The sequence below is a fragment of the Abramis brama genome (assembly GCF_963993115.1).
Source record: "Abramis brama genome assembly, chromosome: 6".
NCBI lineage: Eukaryota > Metazoa > Chordata > Actinopteri > Cypriniformes > Leuciscidae > Abramis > Abramis brama.
Window position 1 is genome coordinate 4,842,303 of NC_139968.1, and position 12,547 is coordinate 4,854,849.

Here is a 12,547-nt window from a genome sequence, read left to right on the forward strand (position 1 = left end):
TCTGGAGGTCAGAAGGGGCCCTCTGTATAGCTGATTTATCATCAAAAGGAGTCTATAACTTTCTATAGTTTGAAAACTTTTGAGGACACTTTGACCACAAATAAGTTCAAAAGGTCAGATATGGAAATCTATATGGCTTATGAAGCATCAGAAGGAGTCTATGAGTATGTATAGAAAGCCCAAGATCGAGGACTCTTTGGCCAGAAATATGTTCAGTAGGTCAAAAGGGGCCCTCTGTATAGCTGATTTATCTTTAAAAGGAGTCTCTAACTTTATATAGTTTGAAAACTTTTAGGACACTTTGACCAGAAATAAGTTCAAAAGGTCAGATATGGACATCTATATGGCTTATGAAGCATCAGAAGGAGTTGGACTATGAGTATTTATAGAAATCCCAAGATCGAGGACTCGTTTGCCAAAAATATGTTCAATCAGTTAAATATGGACTACTGTCTGGCTTATATAACATCACAAGAAATCAGTCTTGTATGTTTAATAAGTTAATATTCAAGGACTCTTTATCCAGAAATGTGTTCAGTAGTTCAAAAATGGACTTCTGTATGGCTGATGTAACATCAGAAAGATTCTACGAGAATGTATAGAAAGTTTAAGATCGATTACTCTTGGGTCAGAAATATGTGCAATATGTGAAATATGTTTGACCAATCATGGACTACTGTCTTGCTAATACAACATCACAAGAAGTAAGTAAGTAACATCATTCTTTAAGAAGTCAGTAAGAACTCTTTGGACAGAAAATATGTTCTGTAGGTCAAAGAGGGACCTCTGTAGGCCTGATTTGACACATGACATATGTGCATTGGCATTGCACAATAACTAACTTATTCATATTTTCTTTTAAGGGAAATTATTGCATTTACCTCTTGCATTACAATGCATATAAACTACTTCATACCTCATGTGCAATGAAAACATAACATGAGTGTTGCATTGCACAAACGATCGAAGAATTAGCGTTGAATAATAATGTATTATTATTATATCTAACTATATCAGTTAGATCTTTTATGCAGTGGAATGTAACTCCAAAAATGGTATCTCTTCAATGCACATCGGAATGAGATAGTTATTGTATGTTTGTGATGCACTCATAGCTTATATGTTATTCTTCAATGCACAAAGTTTGATCTTGTGTGAAATGCAATGCAATAACACATATTGTATTTCCTCAAAGCAAAACGCAATGGAATTTGGGAATGAGTTACTTCTGCAAGAAGTAGCAAGAAGTTTATGTTATTCTTCAATGCACAACGTTAGATCGTTAGGGCAATGCAATGCAACAGCACACAAGTTATTTCTTTAATGAACATGGGATTGAGTTAGTTCTGGTGTGCAATGCAATGCGAAAAGTGCAAAACCCATATGTTATTCTTCAGTGCACAACGTTAGATCGTTTGTGCAATGCAATGCAACAACACATATGTTATCTCTTTAATGAACATGGGAATGAGTTAGTTCTGGTGTGCAATGCAATGCGAAAAGAGCATAGCCTATATGTTATTCTTCAGTGCACAACATTAGATCGTTTGTGCAATGCAATGCAATGCCACCAAAAAACGTTATCTCTTTAATGAACATGGGAATAATTTAGTTCTGGTGTGAAATGCAAAAAGTGCATAACCTATATGTTATTCTTCAGTGCACAAAGTTAGATCGTTAGTGCAATGCAATGCAGTGCAAAGCATTGCAAATCAATGCAATGCAATGCAACAACACATGTTATGTCTTTAATCAACATGGGAATGAGGTAGTTCTGTGTGCAATGCAATGCAGTGCAAAAAGTGCATACCTATATGTGATTCTTCAGTGCACAACGTTAGATCGTTAGTGCAATGCAATGCAAAGCAACAACACACGTTATCTCTTTAATGAAAATGGGAATGATTTAGTTCTGGTATGCAATGCAATGCGAAAAGTGCATAACCTATACGTTATTCTTCAGTGCACAACGTTAGTTCGTTAGTGCAATGCAATGCAATGCAATGCAATGCAAAGCAGTGCAAAGCAATGCAAATCAATGCAATGCAATGCAATGCAATGCAATGCAATGCAATGCAACAACACACATTATCTCTTTAATGAACATGGGAATGAGGTAGTTCTGGTGTTGCAATGCAATGCAAAAAGTGCATAACCTATATGTTTTTCTTTAGTGCACAACGTTAGATCGTTTGTGCAATGCAATGCAACAACACACATTATCTCTTTAATGAACATGGGAAAGATTTAGTTCTGGTATGCAATGCAATGCAATGCGATAAGTGCATAGCCTATATGTTATTCTTCAGTGCACAACGTTAGATCGTTAGTGCAATGCAATGCAACAACACATTATGCAATATTACAAAGCAATGCAAATCAATATAATGCAATACAATGCAATGCAAAAACACTCGTTATGTCTGTAATCAACATGGGAATGATTTAGTTCTGGTGTGCAATGCAATGCAATGCAAAAAGTGCATAACCTATATGTTATTCTTCAGTGCACAACGTTAGATCGTTAGTGCAAAGCAATGCAAAGCAATGCAAAGCAATGCAAAGCAATGCAAATCAATGCAATGCAAAGCAATGCAATGCAATACAATGCAATGCAACAAACCACGTTATGTCTTTAATCAACATGGGAATGAGGTAGTTCTGGTGTGCAATGCAATGCAATGCAAAAAGTGCATAACCTATATGTTTTTCTTCAGTGCACAGCGTTAGATCGTTTGTGCAATGCAATGCAATGCAACAACACACGTTATCTCTTTAATGAACATTGGAATGATTTAGTTCTGGTGTGCAATGCAATGCAAAAAGTGCATAACCTATATGTTATTCTTAAGTGCACAACGTTAGATCGTTAGTGCAATGCAATGCAATGCAGTGCAAAGCAATGCAAATCAATGCAATGCAATGTAATGCAATACATTGCAATGCAACAACACACATTATCTCTTTAATGAACATGGGAATGATTTAGTCGTGGTGTGCAATGCAATGCAATGCAAAAAGTGCATAACCTATATGTTTTTCTTCAGTGCACAACGTTAGATCGTTAGTGCAATGCAATGCAATGCAATGCAAAGCAGTGCAAAGCAGTGCAAAGCAGTGCAAAGCAGTGCAAAGCAGTGCAAAGCAATGCAATGTAATGCAATACATTGCAATGCAACAACACACATTATCTCTTTAATGAACATGGGAATGATTTAGTTCTGGTGTGCAATGCAATGCAATGCAAAAAGTTCATAACCTATATGTTATTCTTCAGTGCACAACGTTAGATCGTTAGTGCAATGCAATGCAGTGCAAGGCACTGCAAATCAATGCAATGCAATGCAATGCAATGCAATACAATGCAATGCAATGCAATGCAATGCAATGCAATGCAATGCAATGCAATGCAACAACACACGTTATGTCTTTAATCAACATGGGAATGAGGTAGTTCTGGTGTGCAATGCAATGCAAAAAGTGCATAACCTATATGTTATTCCACAGTGCACAACGTTAGATCTTTAGTGCAATGCAATGCAATGCAATGCAATGCAGTGCAAAGCAATGCAAAGCAATGCAAAGCAATGCAAAGCAATGCAAAGCAATGCAAAGCAATGCAAAGCAATGCAAAGCAATGCAAAGCAATGCAAAGCAATGCCAAGCAATGCAATGCAAATCAATGCAATGCAATGCAATGCAATGCAATGCAATACAACAACACACGTTATGTCTTTAATCAACATGGGAATGAGGTAGTTCTGGTGTGCAATGCAATGCAATGCAAAGCAGTGCAAAACAGTGCAAAGCACAGTGCAAAGCAGTGCAAATCAATGCAATGTAATGCAATAACAATGCAATGCAACAACACACGTTATGTCTTTAATCAACATGGGAATGAGGTAGTTCTGGTGTGCAATGCAATGCAATGCAAAGCAGTGCAAAACAGTGCAAAGCACAGTGCAAAGCAGTGCAAAGCACAGTGCAAAGCAGTGCAAATCAATGCAATGTAATGCAATAACAATGCAATGCAACAACACACGTTATGTCTTTAATCAACATGGGAATGAGGTAGTTCTGGTGTGCAATGCAATGCAATGCAAAGCAGTGCAAATCAGTGCAAAGCACAGTGCAAAAGCAGTGCAAATCAATGCAATGTAATGCAATAACAATGCAATGCAACAACACACGTTATGTCTTTAATCAACATGGGAATGAGGTAGTTCTTGGTGTGCAATGCAATGCAATGCAAAAAGTGCATAACCTATATGTTTTTCTTCAGTGCACAACGTTAGATCGTTTGTGCAATGCAATGCAATGCAATGCAATGCAATGCAATGCAATGCAATGCAATGCAATGCAATACTATGCAATGCAACAACACACGTTATTTCTTTAATCAACATGGGAATGAGGTAGTTCTGGTGTGCAATGCAAAGCAGTGCAAAGCAGTGCAAAGCAGTGCAAAGCAGTGCAAAGCAGTGCAAAGCAGTGCAAAGAAATGCAATGTAATGCAATACAATGCAATGCAACAACACACATTATCTCTTTAATGAACATGGGAATGATTTAGTCGTGGTGTGCAATGCAATGCAATGCAAATAGTGCATAACCTATATGTTTTTCTTCAGTGCACAACGTTAGATCGTTTGTGCAATGCAATGCAATGCAACAACACACGTTATCTCTTTAATGAACATGGGAATGATTTAGTTCTGGTATGCAATGCAATGCAATGCGAAAAGTGCATAGCATATATGTTATTCTTCAGTGCACAACGTTAGTTCGTTAGTGCAATGCAATGCAAAGCAATGCAATGCAGTGCAAAGCAATGCCAATCAATATAATGCAATACAATGCAATGCAAAAACACTCGTTATGTCTTTAATCAACATGGGAATGAGGTAGTTCTGGTGTGCAATGCAATGCGAAAAGTGCATAACCTATATGTTATTCTTCAGTGCACAACGTTAGATCGTTAGTGCAATGTAATGCAATGCAACGCAGTGCAAAGCAATGCAAATCAATGCAATGCAATACAATGCAATGCAAAAACACTCGTTATGTCTTTAATCAACATGGGAATGATTTAGTTCTGGTGTGCAATGCAATGCAAAAAGTGCATAACCTATATGTTATTCTTCAGTGCACAACGTTAGATCGTTAGTAAAATGCAATTCAATGCAATGCAATGCATCAACACACATATAATCTCTATAATGAACATGGGAAGGATTTAGTTCTGGTGTGCAATGCAAAAATGCGAAAATGCGAAATCTGCATAACCTATAAGTTATTCTTCAGTGCACAACGTTAGTTCGTTAGTGCAATGTAATGCAAAGCAAAGCAATGCAATGCAATGCAATGCAATGCAATGCAATTGTAAAAACACATGTTATCTCTTTAATGAACATGGGAATGAGTTAGTTCTGGTGTGCAATGCAAGTAGTGCACAGACTATATGTTATTCTTCAATGCACAACGTTAGACAGTTTGTGCAAAGCAACAACACAGATTGTTCTGTGTTTCCGATTCTCTCTAATGAACATGGCATTAAGTTAGTTTTGGTGTGCAATGCAATTGCATAACCTATGTTTCTTTAATGATGCTCAAAGTTAGATCGGTTGTGCAAAGCACATAATGTTATAACAATGAGCTATACATTTTGCTTTTGACCTACTAAACATATTTCTGGCCAAAGAGTCAGACAAAGATGTTATATAACAAAGATGTTATATCATCCTGACAAAGGTCCACATTTGACATACTGAAATTTTTTCTGGCCAAGGAGTACTCGAAACTTGACCTTTCCATTTATACTTCTTGACTCTTTCTGATGTTACGTCAGACATACAGAATTCCATATTTGACACAAGGAAAATATTTCTTGCCAAAGAGTCCTCTTTCTTGGGCTTTCTATACATACTCATAGACTCCTTCTGATGCTTCATAAGCCATATAGATGTCCATATCTGACCTTTTGAACTTATTTGTGGTCAAAGTGTCCTAAAAAAAATTCAAACTATATAAAGTTATAGACTCCTTTTGATGATGTCAGCTATACAGAGGTCCCCTTTTGACCTTCTGAACATGTTTCTGGCCAAAGAGTCCTCAATATTGGGCTTTCTATACATACTCATAGATTCCTTCTGATGCTTCATAAGCCATATAGATGTCCATATCTGACCTTTTGAACTTATTTGTGGTCAAAGTGTCCTAACATTTTTTCAAACTATTGAAAGTTATAGACTCCTTTTGATGATAAATCAGCTATACGGAGGTCCCCTTTTGACCTCATGAACATATTTCTGGCCAAAGAGTCCTTGATCTTGGGCTTTCTATACATACTCATAGACTCCTTCTGATGCTTCATAAGCCATATAGATTTCCATATCTGACCTTTTGAACTTATTTGTGGTCAAAGTGTCCTAAAAAAATTCAAACTATATAAAGTTATAGACTCCTTTTGATGATAAGTCAGCTATACAGAGGTCCCCTTTTGACCTCCTGAACATATTTCTGGCCAAAGAGTCCTCAATGTTGGGCTTTCTATACATACTCATAGATTCCTTCTGAGGCTTCATAAGCCATATAGAAGTCCATATCTGACCTTTTGAACTTATTTGTGGTCAAAGTGTCCTAAAATTTTCTTCAAACCAAATAAAGTTATAGACTCCTTTTGATGATAAATCAGCTATACAGAGGGCCCCTTTTGACCTCCAGAACATATTTCTGGCCAAAGAGTCCTCGATCTTATGCTTTCTATACATACTCATAGACTCCTTCTGGTGCTTCATAAGCCATATAGATTTCCATATCTGACATTTTGAACTTATTTGTGGTCAAAGTGTCCTAAAATTTTTCAAACTATATAAAGTTATAGACTCCTTTTGATGATGAGTCAGCTATACGGAGGGCCCCTTTTGACCTCATGAACATATTTCTGGCCAAAGAGTCCTTGATCTTGGGCTTTCTATACATACTCATAGACTCCTTCTGATGCTTCATAAGCCATATAGATGTCCATATCTGACCTTTTGAACTTATTTGTGGTCAAAGTGTCCTCAAAATTCTTCAAACTATAGAAAGTTATAGACTCCTTTTGATGATAAATCAGCTATAAAGAGGTCCCCTTTTGACCTCCTGAACAGGTTTCTGGCCAACGAGTCCTCAATCTTGGGCTTTCTATACATACTCATAGATTCCTTCTGATGCTTCATAAGCCATATAGATGTCCATATCTGACCTTTTGAACTTATTTGTGGTCAAAGTATCCTAAAATTTTTCAAACTACATAAAGTCATAGACTCCTTTTGATGATAAATCAGCTATACAGAGGGCCCCTTTTGACCTCCAGAACATATTTCTGGCCAAAGAGTCCTCGATCTTGGGCTTTCTATACATACTCATAGACTCCTTCTGATGCTTCATAAGCCATATAGATGTCCAACTCTGACCTTTTGAACTTATTTGTGGTCAAAGTGTCCTCAAAATTCTTCAAACTATAGAAATTTATAGACTCCTTTTGATGATAAATCAGCTATACAGAGGGTCCCTTTTGACCTCCTGAACATATTTCTGGCCAAAGAGTCCTCAATGTTGGGATTTCTATATATACTCATAGATTCCTTCTGAGGCTTCATAAGCCATATAGATGTCCATATCTGACCTTTTGAACTAATTTGTGGTCAAAGTGTCCTAAAAATTTCTTCAAACCAAATAAATGTATAGACTCCTTTTGATGATAAATCAGCTATACGGAGGTCCCCTTTTGACCTCATGAACATATTTCTGGGCAAAGAGTCCTTGATCTTGGGCTTTCTATACATACTCATAGACTCCTTCTGATGCTTCATAAGCCATATAGATGTCCATATCTGACCTTTTGAACTTATTTGTGGTCAAAGTATCCTAACATCTTTTCAAACTATAGAAAGTTATAGACTCCTTTTGATGATAAATCAGCTATACAGAGGTCCCCTTTTGACCTCCTGAACATATTTCTGGCCAAAGAGTCCTCGATCTTGCGTTTCTATACATACTCATAGACTCCTTCTGATGCTTCATAAGCCATATAGATGTCCATATCTGACCTTTTGAACTTATTTGTGGTCAAATTGTCCTCAAAATTCTTCAAACTATAGAAAGTTATAGACTCCTTTTGATGATAAATCAGCTATAAAGAGGTCCCCTTTTGACCTCCTGAACATGTTTCTGGCCAACGAGTCCTCAATCTTGGGCTTTCTATACATACTCATAGATTCCTTCTGATGCTTCATAAGCCATATAGATGTCCATATCTGACCTTTTGAACTTATTTGTGGTCAAAGTGTCCTAACATTTTTTCAAACTATAGAAAGTTATAGACTCCTTTTTATGATAAATCAGCTATACGGAGGTCCCCTTTTGACCTCATGAACATATTTCTGGCCAACGAGTCCTCAATCTTGGGCTTTCTATACATACTCATAGATTCCTTCTGATGCTTCATAAGCCATATAGATGTCCATATCTGACCTTTTGAACTTATTTGTGGTCAAAGTGGCCTCAAAATTTTTCAAACTATAGAAAGTTATAGACTCCTTTTGATGATAAATCAGCTATACAGAGGGTCCCTTTTGACCTCCAGAACATATTTCTGGCCAAAGAGTCCTCGATCTTATGCTTTCTATACATACTCATAGACTCCTTCTGATGCTTCATAAGCCATATAGATGTCCATATCTGACCTGTTGAACTTATTTGTGGTCAAAGTGTCCTAAAATTTTTCAAACTACATAAAGTTATAGACTCCTTTTGATGATAAATCAGCTATACAGAGGGGCCCTTTTGACCTCCAGAACATATTTCTGGCCAAAGAGTCCTTGATCTTGGGCTTTCTACACATACTCATAGACTCCTTCTGGTGCTTCATAAGCCATATAGATTTCCATATCTGACATTTTGAACTTATTTGTGGTCAAAGTGTCCTAAAAAAAATTCAAACTATATAAAGTTATAGACTCCTTTTGATGAGGAGTCAGCTATACAGAGGGCCCCTTTTGACCTCCTGAACATATTTCTGGCCAAAGAGTCCTTGATCTTGGGCTTTCTATACATACTCATAGACTCCTTCTGATGCTTCATAAGCCATATAGATGTCCATATCTGACCTTTTGAACTTATTTGTGGTCAAAGTGTCCTAACATTTTTTCAAACTATAGAAAGTTATAGACTCCTTTTTATGATAAATCAGCTATACGGAGGTCCTCTTTTGACCTCATGAACATATTTCTGGCCAAAGAGTCCTTGATCTTGGGCTTTCTATACATACTCATAGACTCCTTCTGATGCTTCATAAGCCATATAGATGTCCATATCTGACCTTTTGAACTTATTTGTGGTCAAAGTGTCCTAAAAAAAATTCAAACTATATAAAGTTATAGACTCCTTTTGATGATGAGTCAGCTATACGGAGGGCCCCTTTTGACCTCATGAACATATTTCTGGCCAAAGAGTCCTTGATCTTGGGCTTTCTATACATACTCATAGACTCCTTCTGATGCTTCATAAGCCATATAGATTTCCATATCTGACCTTTTGAACTTATTTGTGGTCAAAGTGGCCTCAAAATTTTTAAAACTATTGAAAGTTATAGACTCTTTTTGATGATAAATCAGCTATACAGAGGCCCCCTTTTGACCTCCTGAACATATTTCTGGCCAAAGAGTCCTCGATCTTGGGCTTTCTATACATACTCATAGACTCCTTCTGATGCTTCATAAGCCATATAGATGTCCAACTCTGACCTTTTGAACTTATTTGTGGTCAAAGTGTCCTAAAAATTCTTCAAACTATAGAAAGTTATAGACTCCTTTTGATGATAAGTCAGCTATACAGAGGTCCCCTTTTGACCTCCTGAACATATTTCTGGCCAAAGAGTCCTCAATGTTGGGCTTTCTATACATACTCATAGATTCCTTCTGAGGCTTCATAAGCCATATAGAAGTCCATATCTGACCTTTTGAACTTATTTGTGGTCAAAGTGTCCTAAAATTTTCTTCAAACCAAATAAAGTTATAGACTCCTTTTGATGATAAATCAGCTATACAGAGGGGCCCTTTTGACCTCCAGAACATATTTCTGGCCAAAGAGTCCTTGATCTTGGGCTTTCTACACATACTCATAGACTCCTTCTGGTGCTTCATAAGCCATATAGATTTCCATATCTGACATTTTGAACTTATTTGTGGTCAAAGTGTCCTAAAAAAAATTCAAACTATATAAAGTTATAGACTCCTTTTGATGAGGAGTCAGCTATACAGAGGGCCCCTTTTGACCTCCTGAACATATTTCTGGCCAAAGAGTCCTTGATCTTGGGCTTTCTATACATACTCATAGACTCCTTCTGATGCTTCATAAGCCATATAGATGTCCATATCTGACCTTTTGAACTTATTTGTGGTCAAAGTGTCCTAACATTTTTTCAAACTATAGAAAGTTATAGACTCCTTTTTATGATAAATCAGCTATACGGAGGTCCTCTTTTGACCTCATGAACATATTTCTGGCCAAAGAGTCCTTGATCTTGGGCTTTCTATACATACTCATAGACTCCTTCTGATGCTTCATAAGCCATATAGATGTCCATATCTGACCTTTTGAACTTATTTGTGGTCAAAGTGTCCTAAAAAAAATTCAAACTATATAAAGTTATAGACTCCTTTTGATGATGAGTCAGCTATACGGAGGGCCCCTTTTGACCTCATGAACATATTTCTGGCCAAAGAGTCCTTGATCTTGGGCTTTCTATACATACTCATAGACTCCTTCTGATGCTTCATAAGCCATATAGATTTCCATATCTGACCTTTTGAACTTATTTGTGGTCAAAGTGGCCTCAAAATTTTTAAAACTATTGAAAGTTATAGACTCTTTTTGATGATAAATCAGCTATACAGAGGCCCCCTTTTGACCTCCTGAACATATTTCTGGCCAAAGAGTCCTCGATCTTGGGCTTTCTATACATACTCATAGACTCCTTCTGATGCTTCATAAGCCATATAGATGTCCAACTCTGACCTTTTGAACTTATTTGTGGTCAAAGTGTCCTAAAAATTCTTCAAACTATAGAAAGTTATAGACTCTTTTTGATGATAAGTCAGCTATACAGAGGTCCCCTTTTGACCTCCTGAACATATTTCTGGCCAAAGAGTCCTCAATGTTGGGCTTTCTATACATACTCATAGATTCCTTCTGAGGCTTCATAAGCCATATAGAAGTCCATATCTGACCTTTTGAACTTATTTGTGGTCAAAGTGTCCTAAAATTTTCTTCAAACCAAATAAAGTTATAGACTCCTTTTGATGATAAATCAGCTATACAGAGGGCCCCTTTTGACCTCCAGAACATATTTCTGGCCAAAGAGTCCTCGATCTTATGCTTTCTATACATACACATAGACTCCTTCTGATGCTTCATAAGCCATATAGATGTCCATATCTGACCTTTTGAACTTATTTGTGGTCAAAGTGTCCTCAAAATTCTTCAAACTATAGAAAGTTATAGACTCCTTTTGATGATAAATCAGCTATAAAGAGGTCCCCTTTTGACCTCCTGAACAGGTTTCTGGCCAACGAGTCCTCAATCTTGGGCTTTCTATACATACTCATAGATTCCTTCTGATGCTTCATAAGCCATATAGATGTCCATATCTGACCTTTTGAACTTATTTGTGGTCAAAGTGGCCTCAAAATTTTTCAAACTATAGAAAGTTATAGACTCCTTTTGATGATAAATCAGCTATACAGAGGGTCCCTTTTGACCTCCAGAACATATTTCTGGCCAAAGAGTCCTCGATCTTATGCTTTCTATACATACTCATAGACTCCTTCTGATGCTTCATAAGCCATATAGATGTCCATATCTGACCTGTTGAACTTATTTGTGGTCAAAGTGTCCTAAAATTTTTCAAACTACATAAAGTTATAGACTCCTTTTGATGAGGAGTCAGCTATACAGAGGGCCCCTTTTGACCTCCTGAACATATTTCTGGCCAAAGAGTCCTTGATCTTGGGCTTTCTATACATACTCATAGACTCCTTCTGATGCTTCATAAGCCATATAGATGTCCATATCTGACCTTTTGAACTTATTTGTGGTCAAAGTGTCCTAACATTTTTTCAAACTATAGAAAGTTATAGACTCCTTTTTATGATAAATCAGCTATACGGAGGTCCTCTTTTGACCTCATGAACATATTTCTGGCCAAAGAGTCCTTGATCTTGGGCTTTCTATACATACTCATAGACTCCTTCTGATGCTTCATAAGCCATATAGATGTCCATATCTGACCTTTTGAACTTATTTGTGGTCAAAGTGTCCTCAAAATTCTTCAAACTATAGAAAGTTATAGACTCCTTTTGATGATAAATCAGCTATAAAGAGGTCCCCTTTTGACCTCCTGAACAGGTTTCTGGCCAACGAGTCCTCAATCTTGGGCTTTCTATACATACTCATAGATTCCTTCTGATGCTTCATAAGCCATATAGATGTCCATATCTGACCT